Raw genomic sequence first — 17,121 nt, forward strand, 5'->3', positions numbered from 1 at the left:
CCCCCTATTCTTTCTTTATAAAACTTATATTATTTTCATTATATTTCATGTTTATTGCAGCTTGTGTGGTATTTTAAGATATGATTATGCACTTTTAGAACAAAGGTTTACTGTCATTTTTATGCTTAACAGTTGACAGTATCTAGTATCATTAGAGTCAATAATATCGTTTGCGATACTTTGCTGCCTCAATATATCGAACTTCAAATTTGTTATCGTGACAAGCCTGAGTAACACTCATGGTAGCTTAATATTGCTTATCCTCTTCAGGTTTTTCAGGTTTTCATGGATATTACATTTTTCTAATAAAAACAACTGATCTATTCTCGTGCTCAATCAGAACTACACTGCCATGCTCCCACTTGAAAATATATAACAAAAAATGGAATAGTGTCACCAATATCTACATGTTTGGCGTCACGTAAATGTGACTTGTTTGACTTTCATATGCAGAAACTTTTTTTGACCTTAACATAGGGGAGAATAGCTATAAGCTTCTCTCATGCCTTTCTGATACATTATGCTTGAAGTCTCAGCAAAGTAGTATCATAATAGACTGTTCACTACAGACACAAGATTCAATCTATAAAGCTGCTTGTGTCACTATATTTCAGCACTTTGGTCAGTTTGCTAATGGACTGGAGTTCCTTACTGGAGGATTAGCCTTTATAGTAAAGTTATTTTTTCACGACAATACTTCAGTTGGTAAAACAAGCACAAAATGTGGCTTTTTTTTCATTTTTTTTTCATTTTTTATCATAGTAGAGTGAACAAGCAAAGGTGAAAAGGATTTGTGTTTAATATTTCATAGAGCATACTTCCAATATGGTCCCCACAAATCTTAAAAATAAGTTTCAGGATTCAGTAGGCACAGATAAAGTGTGTTTAATAAATGAAATGGCTTTTCAGGCTACACATGTCTCTGAACAATTCATTTGGTGGTTTATTACAAGTATAATTCGGGTGTTACGCCCTCCCCAAAATCTGGGGAGATCCTGGCGCAGACCATGGGGGTAAGATTCATAGCAAAGAGGGACTAACTAGCCCCAGGCATGAGCTCCTTCCAAAATACGACTACGGTCTGACCGCAGTATGCTATCAACAGGAAGTGCACTTGGCGACAAACTGTGTAATTTTTTATCACAGGGCCGCTCAGTGGATGAGATTTTGGGGGCGCAGAACGCCCGGATTGTATATATGTATATATACATATACTTTTTTTTTTATAAAGTGAATGTCACTGCATAACCAGGGCACACTGGTGACTTCACTGCAGTGTAACTCAGCACGGGGTTCAGTGTCGGCTAATCTTGCTTTACTAATGCTGTACCGAGTTTTACTTTCTGCAGAAGAGTAAACTCGTATTAGTTAAAGTTTAGTGTCCCAAATGCTGTCTAATAGCCCTATATCTGAGTTGACACGGGGGTGCCAGCTAAAGCCAAGCCAAGGGGCTATACATGTCTTGCTCAAGGTATACTTTATTTATCCTATTGTACTTGTTTTATTGGTAGGGGAAACCGGAGTACCCGGAGGAAACCTACACAGACACGGGGTGAAGATGCAAACTCCACACAGGCCCCATCCAGGTGAGAATCGATCCCGGGACCTTCTAGCTGTGAGGCAGGAGCTCTAACCTCTGCCCTACCGTGTCTTACCCGGATGGTGCACAGATCACACGGGACTTAAATGGCACTGGATGAATGATCGGGCGAGGTGGAGGATAACCAAACCTAAATGTAGGCCATTTTTTTCATCTTGGAATTTTTCATGGACACCCATATTTTTTGGGTTTCAGTTAACACTTGGACCAAATTTCATTCATGTTTCACAAACTTAAATGTTGTTCTACTCCTCTGCCGGACTATTAGCCCATTAGAAGACGTTGAGTTAGCTGCACTCAGAGGATCCCTCTCCAGATCTAAGCTCAGATCATGGTCTGAGCATCACCAGCCTGGCAATCACACCTAAAAGCTTCTTGCCAAGAGGCCACACACTTAGCAACTGTGAAATAACTGAAGTAAGATATTCCTTACTTAAAATAAACTAATTTTATGGAGCTACAAAATTTGATCTCATTGTATCCAGTCTTTAATGCGTCCAAAAGCCCACAGTGTTTCTGCATTTGGGTGAAGTTCACTAGCAAACACATATAGCCTCAGTTAGCCTTCGATGAGGAGTTGGGCTAAATTCCATTGAAGTGCTCCTGTAAAATAGACTTTGTTCAGGTAGTCACTTTGTTTTCATGCTGATAATATTCATTTTCGCCCAGAGATCCGTACTCCCCTTTTCCTGGGGTCATCCGGCGCTGGCTGCTTTAGCCCCTTTAGCTCCTGGCCCTGGGATTAGCCGCCAGGGAGAATGTGGGGTAAAATTAGCCCCCCGGCAGACCCACGGGGCGAGACCATTGATTTTCTGCCACAAGGGAGAGAAAGGCTACGGCTTAATGTCCATAATGCCACCAGTGAGCCGCTTGGTTTTAGTTTGGAGACTACCTTTCCATATTTTAAATTCCATTGAAAGAAGACACAGGCCAACCACCAGTGCAGCTTTTTAGTCAGCGGCGAAAATCCCCATTTTCCATTTGATGTACGTATAAATGGCTACTTAACGGGTCCAAAAAACTACTCAACCACCATCTCTGGTTAAAATAAAAGGGGAAACTACATTAGTCTAGTTTAGCTTAGTCTATTTGGTTTATTTGGGCTGCAAGGTTGTTATTAATAACAACACTGTTCCCAAAGGGAGTAGGCAGAAGATAACTTATAAATGCCTACCCCCTCATACATTAACAAACAAATAGCAAAGGATTGACATTTGGAAACGTGCCCCGGGGACAGTAAACCAGGATGGGGAGGACTTGTTTTGCCTCCGCACACTTCGGCTGCTGTACTGAAGAAGTCGATTGGAAAACATTACGTGGACACTCTGTGGAAGACTGCAGTAAGTGAGCAGTCGAGACTGGAAAGAATGAAAACCAAACTGCACCTTTTTCGATTGGGAAGTAATAGAATATGGTGCACCCTGGCGTAGTTAGAAATAGTTCAAATAGTTAAAATTCCTAATAGTGGGTGAATGATAGCTGCAAGAATATCAAACACAAAAAATTGGTGGCAGTAGCGCACATGGTGGAGATGTTCACCCACTAACCACCATCAACCCACAACATGCACAATAGAAGATATGCAGTGCACTGACATCATTTTCATTCGAACAGGATCCCCATGTTGACAAGTCCAAGTCTAGAGCCCTCGACTAGACCGGGACATAAAAATACTTGAGGTCATGACATGATCACAAAATCCATCAAACTCCCTCCACTCTACATGTTTTTTCCCAGACCCCCTGCTGTTCTAACAGTAGCCATTATGTGTGACAGAGCAGCTCTGGGGAGCACACATAGTGATTAACCAGGTTCTTAAAGTGAAGCCAAAATAACATGCTGTCATAAGCCCCGCCCCTAAGTGTTAATCAATAAAACTATATGAGCACACTCCATCATTTCGAGGCCGCCACTCCTGAAGCATTTTAGAACATTTTTGCAGGCTAGGATTTGGAAAGAAAAAACCTAGTGGGAAACTGTAAATAGTCAACATTTATTATTATTACTTGTTTAGAACTGTTTGTATGAGATGCAATATTGGAGATGTTCGGACCAAGTTGTCTATGTCTCAGTTGGCCCTTGTCATTTTTAGAGAGGATATATAAAACCATCTTGTGTAACTGACAATGCACAGCGATACAGTGGTTAGCAGTCTCCCTTTAAAATATGTATTTCACAGTTGGGATGGTGTTCTCAGGCTGTAAGATTCCCCCTTTTTCCTCCAAACGTAACCATGGTCACTATGGCCAAAATTTCTTTTTTTTTCGTCAGACCACAGGATATGCCTCCAAAAATGATAGTCTTAAAAATCCTTTTTTATTTGCAAACCCAAACTGGCTTTTTTGTGTTTCTTTTGGAGTCAGAGCTTCTTCCTGGCAGAGTTCCCTCTCAGCCCATTTCGGTACAGGATTTGTTTCATTCTGGATAATGACAAACTTACCAGGTTCAGCATCTTCACCAGGTCTTTTGCATTTGTTCTTGGGTTGATTATTCACATTTCAGACACAGCACGTTCATCTCTGGGACACAGAACCCGCCTTCTTTCTGATCTGTATGACTTGACATTTCCCTCATTGTTTTTACCAATGAACCTGAAATTACACCCAAGGATGAACCAGACTAGTGGTTCCAAGGTCATGACATCAACCCAAATTGTTTAAAGGTATAGTAAGTAATCTTAGTGTATGTTAACGTCTGACTTTGTAAAAAAGTAATACAAAATTGTGTAGAAAATTCTATCTCTCATTCTGCTGTAATTTAACAAAAAGAAATGTTTTTTTTAATTCTAATTGATCAAAAAATAAAAAAAATAATAGTTTATCTGGTATCATGTCTGACAGTGAGAAAAAAAATGCTAGGATGTAGGAGAATGATATAAGGGTACAATAAAATACAGACGTACAAGTACATTAGCCTTATCATTGTAGATGTTTATGAATAAAGATTTATATACAAATGTTGGAACAAACTGAAATAAGACAGTACAAGAGCAACTCCTTTTAAAAGCACAAGGTCAGCATCAGTGGAAGGCATCCAGTAAGTGCTCCTAGACTCAAGGAAGTCTGCCAAGGCCTTCAATCAACCACTGGATAGCCCACTATGGAGATACGGATGCTGCAAACAATTCATAGGAATTGGCACTTGGGCATGTTAACCTTCAAGAAACAAAACACGAAGGACAAGGAGCGATAGAACAGCAAAATACTTGCATATGTACATAAACAGTAGGACCATATACACAAAATGAGTTGCATAATGGCTGCATAATAAAGTGGCACGTTAGCACAGGCTTATATGAGGAAAACTATGCTGAAAACAGTCAACAATATTTCACACAATTTTAACACAGCAAGCTGTGTCCAAATGGATCAATATAAAAAAGCACATACTAAACTAGGATAAACAAGCGTAGACTAACATCTTGAAAACTGAAAATATGTGTTTGTGTTATATATTTTGATTTCTTGTGAAGTCAAAATGCTAGCGCGTGGGTCCGGACCCGGACCGAGGTCCGACCTCTGACCTAAAGGAAGCCCATTCACATCTCCAAAGGCCTTTTACACTGTCTGACAGTGGGTCTATAGTGGGTTGAAAAAGTATCCGGACCCCTTTACCTTTTCGACATTTTGTCACGCTATGGACCACAAACATAAATACCGTAAATTCTCTAATATAGGCCGGGGCCTTTATTTATTCAAGCGCATTTAGGACCAGGCCTTTATTGGAACCAGGCCACAATTAGAGACAGGCCTTTATTTCTATTTGAGCAAAACGGACGGCCAGTAGAATGAAGAAAAACGCGATTTGTGTCCATTTGAATGTAAAATATTAGGTTCAATTATTAATTTACTTTGCAAACACTCTCCCAGCGGCTGGAACATTGACGCCTTTTATTTTGTAGGGACAACAGGAAGCGTTTTGTTGCTGTTAGCAGAACATTGACATCAATGTCACTGCAGGTTTCTCTTTCGTTTTTACCGCGGACAGGATTATTTGTTGTTATCTTGTGTAAAAGGCGAGTTTTGACGGAGCGTTTGTGTTCGTGATCGATCATAAAAGACCCGACTGAAGACGAGACGCTCACGCCGATCGGAGGAGTTATTTTGAGGCGTGGGACTTACCTGCACACGGAGCAGCTGGACGTGCTTTGAAGACGCGATGGTATCTTTATTAAAACCCTGGAGGGTCACACAACATTTGTTGCTTACCCTGTTTCCAAAAATAGTCACTGAAGGTTTGAAAAGTGGCTAAATCTGTGTCAAAGTTATGCTTGGATCAGCTCCACTCCACATTGTTCCCCATCGGCCCGGGTTCACGTTTGTTTACTTCCTGCACGTAAGTTATCATTTACACTAGTATGAGACCTATTCCTAACTTGGTGAATATTTCTACCGCTATAGTTTCTAATAATAGCCCCGGCCTGTTTTAGAGACCAGCGTTTATTTGCCTCCGTCAGCTACGAACCCGGCCGGTAATGGAATATAGGCCAGTATTACAGAATTTACGGTATATATACATAAATATTTTACATGAAAGACACACACTAAGTGACACACAATCATGAAGTGAAACGAAATTTATACACAATTTTGAACTTTTTTTAAGAATAAAATCTGAAAAGCGAGGTTTCCACAAGTATCTGTACGCCTTTCCTTTTAGTGCAACCAATTACCTTCAGAAGTTGCCTGATGATTTCTGAAAGATCACATGTTGACCCAATGACTAAATCGAGTCTACCTGTGTGTAATCTAATGTCAGTTTAAATACAGCTGCTCTGTGATGGTCTCGGAGGTCTGTGAAGAGACTATTGGGGAGCAGAAGTATCATGAAGTCCAAGAACACACCAGACAGGTCCAGGATAAAGTTATTGAGAAGTATAAAGCTGGGTTAGGTTATAAAAAATGTCCAAAGCTCAGAACATCTCTCAAAGTACAGTTAAATACACCATCCAGAAATGAAAAGAGCATGGCATCACTGCAAACCTACCAAGACCCAGCCAACCTCCTAAACTTACTGACCGAACAAGGGCAGCACTGACCAGAGCTGTTACCAAGAAGCCTATGATGACCCTGGATGAACTACAGAGAGCTACAGCTCAGGTGGGGGAAACTGTATACAGAAAAACTATAAGCCGTACACTACATAAATCTGGCCTTTAGGGAAGAGTGGCTAGAAGAAGCCATTTTTAAAAGAAAACCAAAAGATGTCCTCTTTTCTGTTTGCCAGAAGCCAAATGGGGGATACAGCAAACATGTGAACTAACACTGCACATCACCCTGAAAAACATGGTGGTCGAGGCATCATGTTCTGGGGATGCTTTTCTTCAGAAGGGACAGTTGATAGGAAGATGGATGGGGCCAAATACATGGCAATATTGGATGAAAACATATTGGGGTCTGCAAAAGACTTAAAACTGGGGTGGAGGTTCACCTTCCAGCAAGACAACGACCCTAAACATAAAGCCAGGGCAACAATGGCACAGCTGAAAACAAAAAATATAATTCAAAGCATAAGTCCAGACCTAAATCCAATCAATAATCTGTGGAAAGACCTTAAAACTGCAATTCTGTTCTGCAAAGAAGAATGGGAAAAATCCAGTCTCAAGATGAGCATGACTGGTAGAGACATACAGACTTGCAGTTGTAATTGCTGCAAAAGGCGGTTCCACAAAGTACTAACTCAGGGGGTATAGATACTTGTGCACACCTCACGTTACAGTTTTTTATGTATAAAAAAACTCAAAATCATGTATAAATTTCATTTCACTTCACGACTGTGTGTCTCTTAGTGTATGTCTTTCACATAAAGTTTCAACAGAATATATTTACAGTGCCTCTCGAAAGTATTCATACACCTTGAACTTTTGCACATGTTTACAACCCTAAACATAAAGATTTTATTTTGATTTTTTTACTGAACGTTCACACACAAGTAACAGACAACTGTGAAGTGAAAGCAAAATGATACATGATTCTGTTATTTTTCAAAAAATAGAAAAGTCAAAAGTGGAGCGTGCATAAGTATTCATACAGCATTTTCTGAGTGCATTAAATTGCCTTTATAACATTCCTAATGACTCGAATGAATGTTCACACCTTGGCCTAACGGTTAAATAGAGGCCACCTGTGTGTAATCTACTCTCAGTATAATTTCAGCTGTTCTTTTAGGCCCTCAGAGCTGTGGTCAGAGTGTATTGGTCACTAAACAACATCATGAAGGTCAGGGATAAAGTTCTGTAGAAGTTTAAAGCAGCATTAAGTTATACAAAGATTTCCCAAGATTTAAACATCTCCCAGAGCACTGTTCAATCCATCATTCAGAAATGGAAAGAGTATAGCACCACTGCCAACTTACCAAGACACGGTCGCCCATCTAAAATATTAGATTGAACAAGGAGAGCACTGGTAAGAAATACAACCAAGTGCCCCAAGATAACTCTGGAGGAGCTGTGAAGTCCTGCCGCTGAGCTGGGGGAATCTGTACATGGGACAACTATAAGTCATATCTACACAAATCTGGCCTTCATGGACGAGTGGAAGAAGAAAGCCATTATTGAAAGGAGGCCATAAGAAATCCCGTTTGAAGTTTGCTAGAAGTCATATGGAGGACACAGCTCCATGTGGAAGAAGGAGCTTTGGTCAGATGAGACAAAAATTTAACTTTTTGGCCCAGATACAAAACGTTAGGACGATGAGCAATGTTAGGTTTGCTCCATACATGAGTGCACCATCCCCAGTGTCAAATATACGGGGGGGAGCATCATGCTGTGGGGCTGCTTTTCCTCAGCGGGGACTGTGGAGATTGTAAGAATAGTTGGGAAGATGGATGGAGCCAAATACAGGGACATTTTGGAGAAGAACCTGCTGGAGTCACAAGAGAACTGAGGCTGGGGCGGAGATTCACCTTCCAGCTGGACAATGACCCGAAGCACAAAGCTAAATCTACAATGGAATGGTTTAATAAAAACATATTAATGTGTTAGAATGGCCAAGTCAAAGTCCTGACCTAAATCCTATTGAAAATCTGTGGAATAATGTGAAAACTGCTGTTCACAAACGCTCTCCTTCTAATCTGACTGTTTTGTAAAGAGGAATGGGCTAAAATGTCACTCTCTACATGTGCAAATCTTGTAGAGTCAAACCCCAAAAGACTTGCTGCTGTTATTGCAGCAAAAGGGGGTCCCATAAAGTATACATTCATGCTGTATGAATACTTATGCACGCCCCACTTTTCGGTTTTCTATTTTTTGAAAAATAACAGAATCATGTATCATTTTGCTTTCACTTCACAGTTGTCGGTTACTTGTGTGTGAACGTTCAGTAAAAAAATCAAAATAAAATCTTTATGTTTAGGGTTGTAAACATGACAAAATGTGCAAAAGTTTAAGGTGTATGAATACTTTCGAGAGGCACAGTATATTTGTGTTCCATAGTGTGGCAAAATGTCGAAAAGCTAAAGGGGTAGGGATACTTTTTCAACCCTCTGTATAAGCACTTTCCTTTCCTTCCTAAGGCACAATAAGAAAGTCAATAAAAGGTAAGTCCAGTTAACTGCTTAGTAACATTAACAAAAAACAACCATGCACCCTCTTATAAAATTCCATATTAAAACCATAATAAGCGGCCAGCACGCTTTTAAATGTGCCGTGCCTATCGTCACTGCGTTAGAGCTTTCCACCTGCCGTCACTTTCCCAAACAATAGAATAATTAAGGCGCTGGCAAAAGAAAGTATATGCAAATGGGGAACATCTGCTTCTTCTTCACTGGTTTTGACAGAAGCCTCACCACTGGGCAGCAAACAATCAGCTGGTTTGTCTCAAAGCAATTATCCACATCATCCAAGCTCCCATGTGCCAGTCAAACGCAACCTGGCTGGGTAGATAATCTCCACGCGAAAAGACACGGAGAGAGGGGGCATCCTTGTATGCACCCCCCAACAAGGGTAATGTAAGCGTAATGACATCCTATAGCTGTTTGTTTTGAAGGCTCTAATCACAAGTTGTCTGGCTTAGCGGTACTTGATGTAAGAGAAGTTGTTGTAAGTTAGAAGCACTCAAGGCAATAAGTAATCGTTTGTTTCTATTGGGAGAACATACCCGACGAAGTGAGCGCTGCGGTAAATGAAGAACATTTTGAATGAGGAATTTCTTCTTGTTCAACCGTCTGTGCTCACACCAATAAAGTGAAATATTTCTGTTTATTTGGGCTGTCACAATTATCGCGTTTACACACACAATTTATCCAAAACAAATTAGACATTTATCCTGGCTTAAAGCAAGTTAAACGCACCATGTTTTCAGCTCATTCACCCTGCAGCTTTCTGAGAGACAGAGCAGGTCATTACCTCCCAGTTCAGCTGGTCTTAGGAGCTGTGCATTGCAAGACTGCAGAGATGCTGAGGCGGATACTGAGAAAGCTGCAGGTTAAATAATGATTGTGTGTGCAGCCACGAAATGAGTAATTTGGCAAAACTTTTCACCAAACTGCTGAAAACCGTTGATATTTCACAGAAATACATTTTAAAATTTCAAACAGTCTTGTTCACTGATGAATGCCGTGTAACCCTGGATGGTCAGATGGATGGAGTAGTGGATGGTTGGTGAATGGCCACCATGGCCCAACAAGTATTTCAGTGTCAAAAAGGTAAAAAAAAAAAAAAAAAAGCTTTTCAATTAAACTCATGGATGGTTTTGTGTCTCAGGGCTCTTTGAATCACTGACATCAATCTCAGATGCCTGGGATGATTAGTTGTCAGGTTAAGCCCAGTTAAGGGAAAAACTATTGAAAAAGGATGTTCCACATTATCAAGCAGACCACCATTTTCAAGCAATATGGGAAAGAAAAGGATCTCTCTGCTGATGAAAAGCGTGAAATAGTTGAATGCCTTGGTTTAGGTATGAAAGCCTTCGATCTTTCATGAAAGATGAAGCTTAATCATACTGTTAACAGATTTGTGGCTGATTCAGAGCACACACAGGTTTGTGCAGATAAATGCACAATAAGGGCGGTTTCTGCCAAATACATCAGATTAAGAGAACAGGTGTTACAAAGCAGCAGAGAGGTATTTGAAGCTGCTGGTGCCTCTGGAGTCTCCCAAACATCAAGGTGTAGGACCCTCCAGAGGCTGCAGTTGTGCATAAACCTTCTATCCGGCCTTCCCTAAACTTTAATTGAATGCTCACGAGCAGAAACGGCTGCAGTGGCCCAGAAATACATGAAGACTCATTTTCAAACAGTCTTGTTCACTGATGAGTGCCGTGTCACCCTGGATGGTCAGATCAATGGAGTAGTGAATGGTTGGTGATTGGCCTCAATGTCCCAACAAAGCTGTGACGTCAGTAAGGAGGGGCGGAGTCATATTTTGGGCCAGAATCATGGGGAGAGAGCAGGTCGGCCCCTTTAGGATCCCTTCTATGGTACAAAAAGAAGAACTGTGCTTTCCCTAACAAGATCCTCTTCATGCATGCCAATACATGCATGAAGATGTCCTGCTGTAAAGAATACCTCTGCATCACTGGCTGCTATGGGCATGAGATGGGGTCCACACTCATGATGTGGACCCCATCCTCCCCTGACCTCAACCCTATTGAGAACCTTTGGAGCATCAACAAGCAAAACATCTATGAGGGTGGGAGGCAGTTTTCATCCAAAGAGCAGCTCTTGGAGGCTATTCTGTCATCTTGCAAAGAAATCCAAGCAGAAACTGTCCAAAAACTCACAAGTTTAATGGATTTAAGAATTGTAGGCAGCTATCAAATAATGGTCCTATGTTAAAATATAAGTTCACCTGTTGAGATGTTTTTGATTGAAATAGCTTTTGATTTCAGTAAATATGACCTCCTAATGCTACAAATTCAACAAATCACCATTTTCAGTTAACAAAGTCACAAGCTTTCAAATGTATTGAAACGATGAGTTGCATAACAATTTGAAACAGTAGATTTGAGTTTATTTTACTATATTTACTTTTGACAAAAATACTGTTATCACTGGGAGGTTTTTTCAATCACATTCATATGGTCATCTAACCATGAAGACTTGAAAATTATGCTGACTCTGAGTTGACAGTTTAGAAAATCAGAGAAAAGAGTCATTTGCATAATAATTTGGAAAGTGGTGTAATTTAATTTTTTTCTTTTTTTTTTCTCTTTTTACAATACTGAAGGCACTAAAATACAATGTGGGGTAGGGCCTGACAGTGGAAACACCCCAGTATTATATGTATCTTAAAAGCTACTAAAACAGTGAAAACTCACCATTACTGCAAAAAGTCAACTACACCTGTCCCCCCAAAGTGAATATCTCCATTCATAGCACAAATCCGCAAATGGGCAGAGATACTTTTGAATGGGGGGGAGGTGTAGATAGGACAAGATATAGTATAACTGAGAAAAAAGGGATCTGATTCCTCTTCCACACCACTGCCTTCAATTTAGCACAGGTGCTAAAGTTAGCAGATAGCACTGACAGTTACGCTAAGGCTCCACATGAGGAGGGAAACACAAAGGCAGGCATCCACGGGTGATGGGCTACAGCATTTCTACACTCACATCAGAATGAGTGAGAAAATATGGAGCGACAGACACAAAATATCTCATGCAGTTTCAGGGATTTTGATGCATCTATGTGTTTTTCAATCATTCAGAACAGTTGGATTCGCCATCCAAACACAGAGTAGATAGTTATAATCTTGCCTATAGCAAAATGCTGCAATTATATTCAAACAGTATGTAACAGTAGTAACAGTAAATTAAATATCCATAACAGCCCAAAAGCCCTAATACCAAATAATTTAAATTTAACAAAGACAAATTTTCATCTTATACTGGAGCAACTTGTTAATTTTAATCTGACCATGTCAACAAAAGTCTTTCATTTAAGAACCTTAAGATTGGTTCTGTCCATCTCCTTGGTTCCAGCAGCAGTGCCATCCTCTGCGGCAAACTGCATATTATTGAGCAAAAATTCTCATTATTAACTTTATGGACCTGGAAATGATAATTCATGATTTCATATCTACAAGACTTGACTATTGCAACTCTGCCTTTACCTGTCTGAATAAGGCTGCTCTGAACAAACTGCAAATTGTTAAAAATTCTGCTGCTAGACTTTTAACAGGTGCCCCTTTAAGGTCTCATATCACTTCAGTTTTGTCGGCTCTCCATCGGCTCGGTTGGTGGGTTTTCAATAGTGTCACTTTAATTTTACACCTGTTAATACATTTTATATTGTTTTTACCTATTATTATGTACAGCACTTTACTTACTTACTTGTATGTATATATGTAATGTATAGCTTGGAATTGCCCCATGTGGGATAAATAAAGTTTACTGAACTGAACTGAACTGAATTATTAACTCCTATTTATAGTTTCCAGCCCATGCAGCATAGGAAAAAATAAGAAAAAAGCTGTGTATTTGACTGGTCTATTCCTGGAGCTCAGATAGTTCATTAACCCCATGTCATCCGCTGAGACCAGCCTAGAGCTGAGGTGAGAACCTGCTGTAACAAATAAACTCTCTCAGTCACTACAGTCTGTTCTCTTAACGCATTGAATGCCAAAAACGGAAAAACTTGTTTTCCGCTGTGTTTCAATACGTAACGTGTCAACAATGTTGTCGTTGAAAATTTACTTGAAACAAATATATTTAGGCATTTGCCTCTTCCCATAACATTAGTACCAGAGCAGAGAGGTGGAGAGAGGAGGAGAGAGGAGCTAATCAGAAAGGAGAGTGTTATAAAACACAAATTATCTCCGAATCTAGAAAGAAATCTGTGATTTTGATCCAAACTAGCCTCTGTTTAGTTTAGGATTTCTCAGGAACCGAGGCACATAGAATTAAACTGTTTTCACCTATGGAGAGCTTAGATTCTCTCTATAACATAGAATATGCTGTGGTGCTACAAATATCATGAAAAATGGTCTGGATTGTTGGCACTCAACAGCTAAATCCCAAAAACAGCTCAACAACTCAATGCGTTACATACGGCAGATGCCTCTCTGTAACAGCCAGTGCCTAATGCTACACACAAAAACAATATCACACAACTATGACGATAACTGCATTAGCCTTTTAGTGTGATTTAAGTATACACTTTTGACAAAATAATTTAATTTAAAGCCACTGCACCAAATTTACATTCTTGCATATGAGAAAAATGTTGTTGTCCAGCGTTTTCACCCATCTGACAAAGGTGTACATGCACATAATTATTTATTTTTATTAATTTATTATTCTTGACTACTATAGGCAACGCAACTTATTGCGCCTATAGCTGCCTTTTACAATATGAAAGGCAGCTATAGGCGAAACAATATGAAGGCTCAAACCTTTTATAAACTACAACCATTAAGCTCACATGGAAAATGAACTGGGGTTTTCCATGTTCAATGTTCAAACAACGTTTCATTCACTTGAAAAATGGCTTTTTCTTTTTCATTTTTCGTTTTTTGATTTGCAAACCAAAATTGAAAAACAACTTATTTTTCCATTTTTTATTTTCATTCCAATGAAGAAAATCCAAATACCCATAAGCACACTGACTGGGGTCAGTGTTTGCATCCCATGAGTGTCACTCATTCCTTTCACATGTCGCTGTCAAACGAGGCATTTGCGAGTTGGAGACACAAGCTCTCGGGACTGGTTCCCATCATTTTTTAAGTTGCTATAACTGCTTGGGGCTTCTATATTAGCATCATAGCTGTTTATTGCATTTTCAAAATGTTTCACGCCCTACTGTAGCCAGCAGAGGGCATCAAAGACCAAATCCAAGTGTTTTCTGTGACACTGAAAACTCAGAATCAAACCAATTTGCTGTGCATCAACAAAACGTCCAGTCTTCTGACAGTTTTATAATTAACATCACATGCTTCTTTCAATGGCAGTATCTTAAAGTGATCGACCCTATTAAAAAGTAACAGTATTAATCTGCATAGACAAAAGTTTTACACTATAAAGGTTTCAAAAAGTTCCAGCCACAGCACATATCTCCTTGAGCTGCTTGCAAGAATTTCGCAACCATTTTCAAAACAGAGGTAATGGCAGCTGACAGCTTTTGACAATCTCCCTTGCTATAAATCCACAAAGCAAAACAATTTGACTCATCAAGGTAACAATGTTTTGTCCCGGACCATAGCGTTGATCCGTTCACTACGTTCAAAGCTTCTTAATGACAAGTAGAGGATGGTAAACAGCAACACAAATGGTGGAGAGCCTTTCTACTCACTTGCCTGCCTTGGGTTTGAATGGCGATGATCGGGATTGCAGCTGGCCTCGGTTAGCCTCAAATGCATCCTCATTGTTCTAACCCATCCTCGGTTCGGTGTTGTGGGCTGCAGCGCTCGAGGGGCGCTAACAGGTGTAGAGGGGGGGGGGGGGAGAAGAGGCAGAGAAAATGAGTTTTGGATGGGATCCCAGGCGCAGGCACAAGAGGAGGGTAAATCAAAAGCATTATCCGGTCCACTCGAAGATGATGGTGCTGTTAGAAGATGAGAGGGACATGGAGACACAGTTTTAAAGGATTGAAGTATTAGACAAACACAGACTAAGTGTTAAGGGGGAATTGTAAATGGTAATATGAATGTAGTAACATGCAAATGCTTGTTCTTTGTGAGAGAAAACGCAACCACAATTTTATTTACAGAAGAGTAACGGCTAGAAAGGAAGAACTTAGCGCTTATTAGTACAGCTACACATGGTAAGATGGGACCACACTAATTTGTGAACTTTTCTTAAAGGTGCATAACACTTATTGTGCAAGGGCTGTGTGATATTGCAAGAAAAAAATCTAACCAATTTTCAAAACAAATATAGGTGTGGTTAGCAAAACAAAAACATTTTGAACAAACCTCTGTCCAAACAAAAAACTAATGCTTTTTAGTTTCATTCATCACATGTAAATATCCCATTGTGCTGTGCTGTAATTATTGTGACAATAATTACAATGTCAACTTCAATTAATTCAATTAATGATTGATGATGAACATATTTCTGGGCTCAATATTTCTTGTCAGTGTGTTTACTTGCATTTTCTCTTTTTCCCCCTGTAATGACAGTGATTTACATTTTTGAGTGAGTTTCAGTGGCAAGTTCTTCTTAATAACATCGTTTATCGCCGTATTATCTAGAGGCCGACCAATATGGTTTTTTGTAAGGCCAATGCCGATATTTGGGGATTTTAATTGGCCGATGCCGATATGTACGGCGGATATTTTTGACCAATATTTTTGGCCCATTTTTTCTTATTTCTTGTCTATAATCCTATATGAGGCTTAAATGTGTTGGACTGTGACAGCAGAGGGTGTTTTATTAGGGGCACAAGGCTGATTTATTAAAAACATTCCTGTACTGGTTTTCTCTGAGTAAAAAAGTGAATGGTCCTCTTTTCTCCAGTGTGACATCAATACATAAAGTCCCATGTCACCATTTATCAATTATATTAATCGATACAATAATGTAAAAACATTAAACATTAAAGGATCACTGGACTATTCTACACTATTTCCTTAGGGAAATGACAGGCTTTAGGTTGCACTAATAATAATAAGTTACATTAAGTGATCCGATGATATTATGTTAGATCAGTGATTTCATGAAATAAAATACAAACACTTGGCCACTGCTGCAGTAGTTTTTTTTTAGTTTATTTCTTTACGTGATCCAATCAGTCCTAGTCCCAGTCTTGCTTAGTTGATGCTAGGATTCTGCCGCTGGCTTTCGCACACTGATGCCGATCAAAATACAATTGCGGAGTAAACTAACTAAGCGATTGTATTGTAAAATGAGCTGCAGCATGTCCATATATTCACTGAGGTTGTGTTAAACAGGCTTTTTTCAGACCGATTTTCATTGTGATGTTTGAGTGTGTTGTTGAGCTCATATTAAAGCTCTGACTGAGTTTTTTCCAGAGCAAAAAAACGGTCTTTTTCACTTTTGGTTCTGGAGATATCGGCGTTGATCAGCATTGGCATCGGCCAATAGCCGATATCGAAATAATTCCCAAAAATCGGCCCGGCCGGTTGATATATCAGTCTGGCCTCAATACGTCAAACGTTCTTGTTATTATGACAGGCCTAACTGAACCCCTAAACTCATGATGATAATCGAGATTGACCAAAATTGAGATTTTTAAATCTTAAAATATTGGATAATGGGTGTTTTAAGTGTCCCGCCTTGGGCTACAACAATCGCACATTCAGCAAGAATCTACACAATCCCAATCCAGATAGTTCAAGATTACAAATAACATTGACTGGAACTCATGGAACATAACAACTACTCACTGGCCACACAGTATCACTCCTCCACAAAAGCTAAAAGTTTGGATCGACTTTTTACCATCCGTTTCCCCTCCCACTTGGCCTCTCCCTGGTAATTACCGCGTCTCTCTGCAGAACAACAGACCACAGCGAGCTCCAGCCGATCCAACTGAAGACCTTTTCATTCCCTACTTTTTTTATCGTCCCAAAACAGGCCGCTTCCAACCAAACTCCTTCCCATCGCCCCCCCGAAAAATCTGCG

The sequence above is a fragment of the Gobius niger genome (genome assembly GCF_951799975.1).
Source record: "Gobius niger genome assembly, chromosome: 17".
Lineage (NCBI taxonomy): Eukaryota > Metazoa > Chordata > Actinopteri > Gobiiformes > Gobiidae > Gobius > Gobius niger.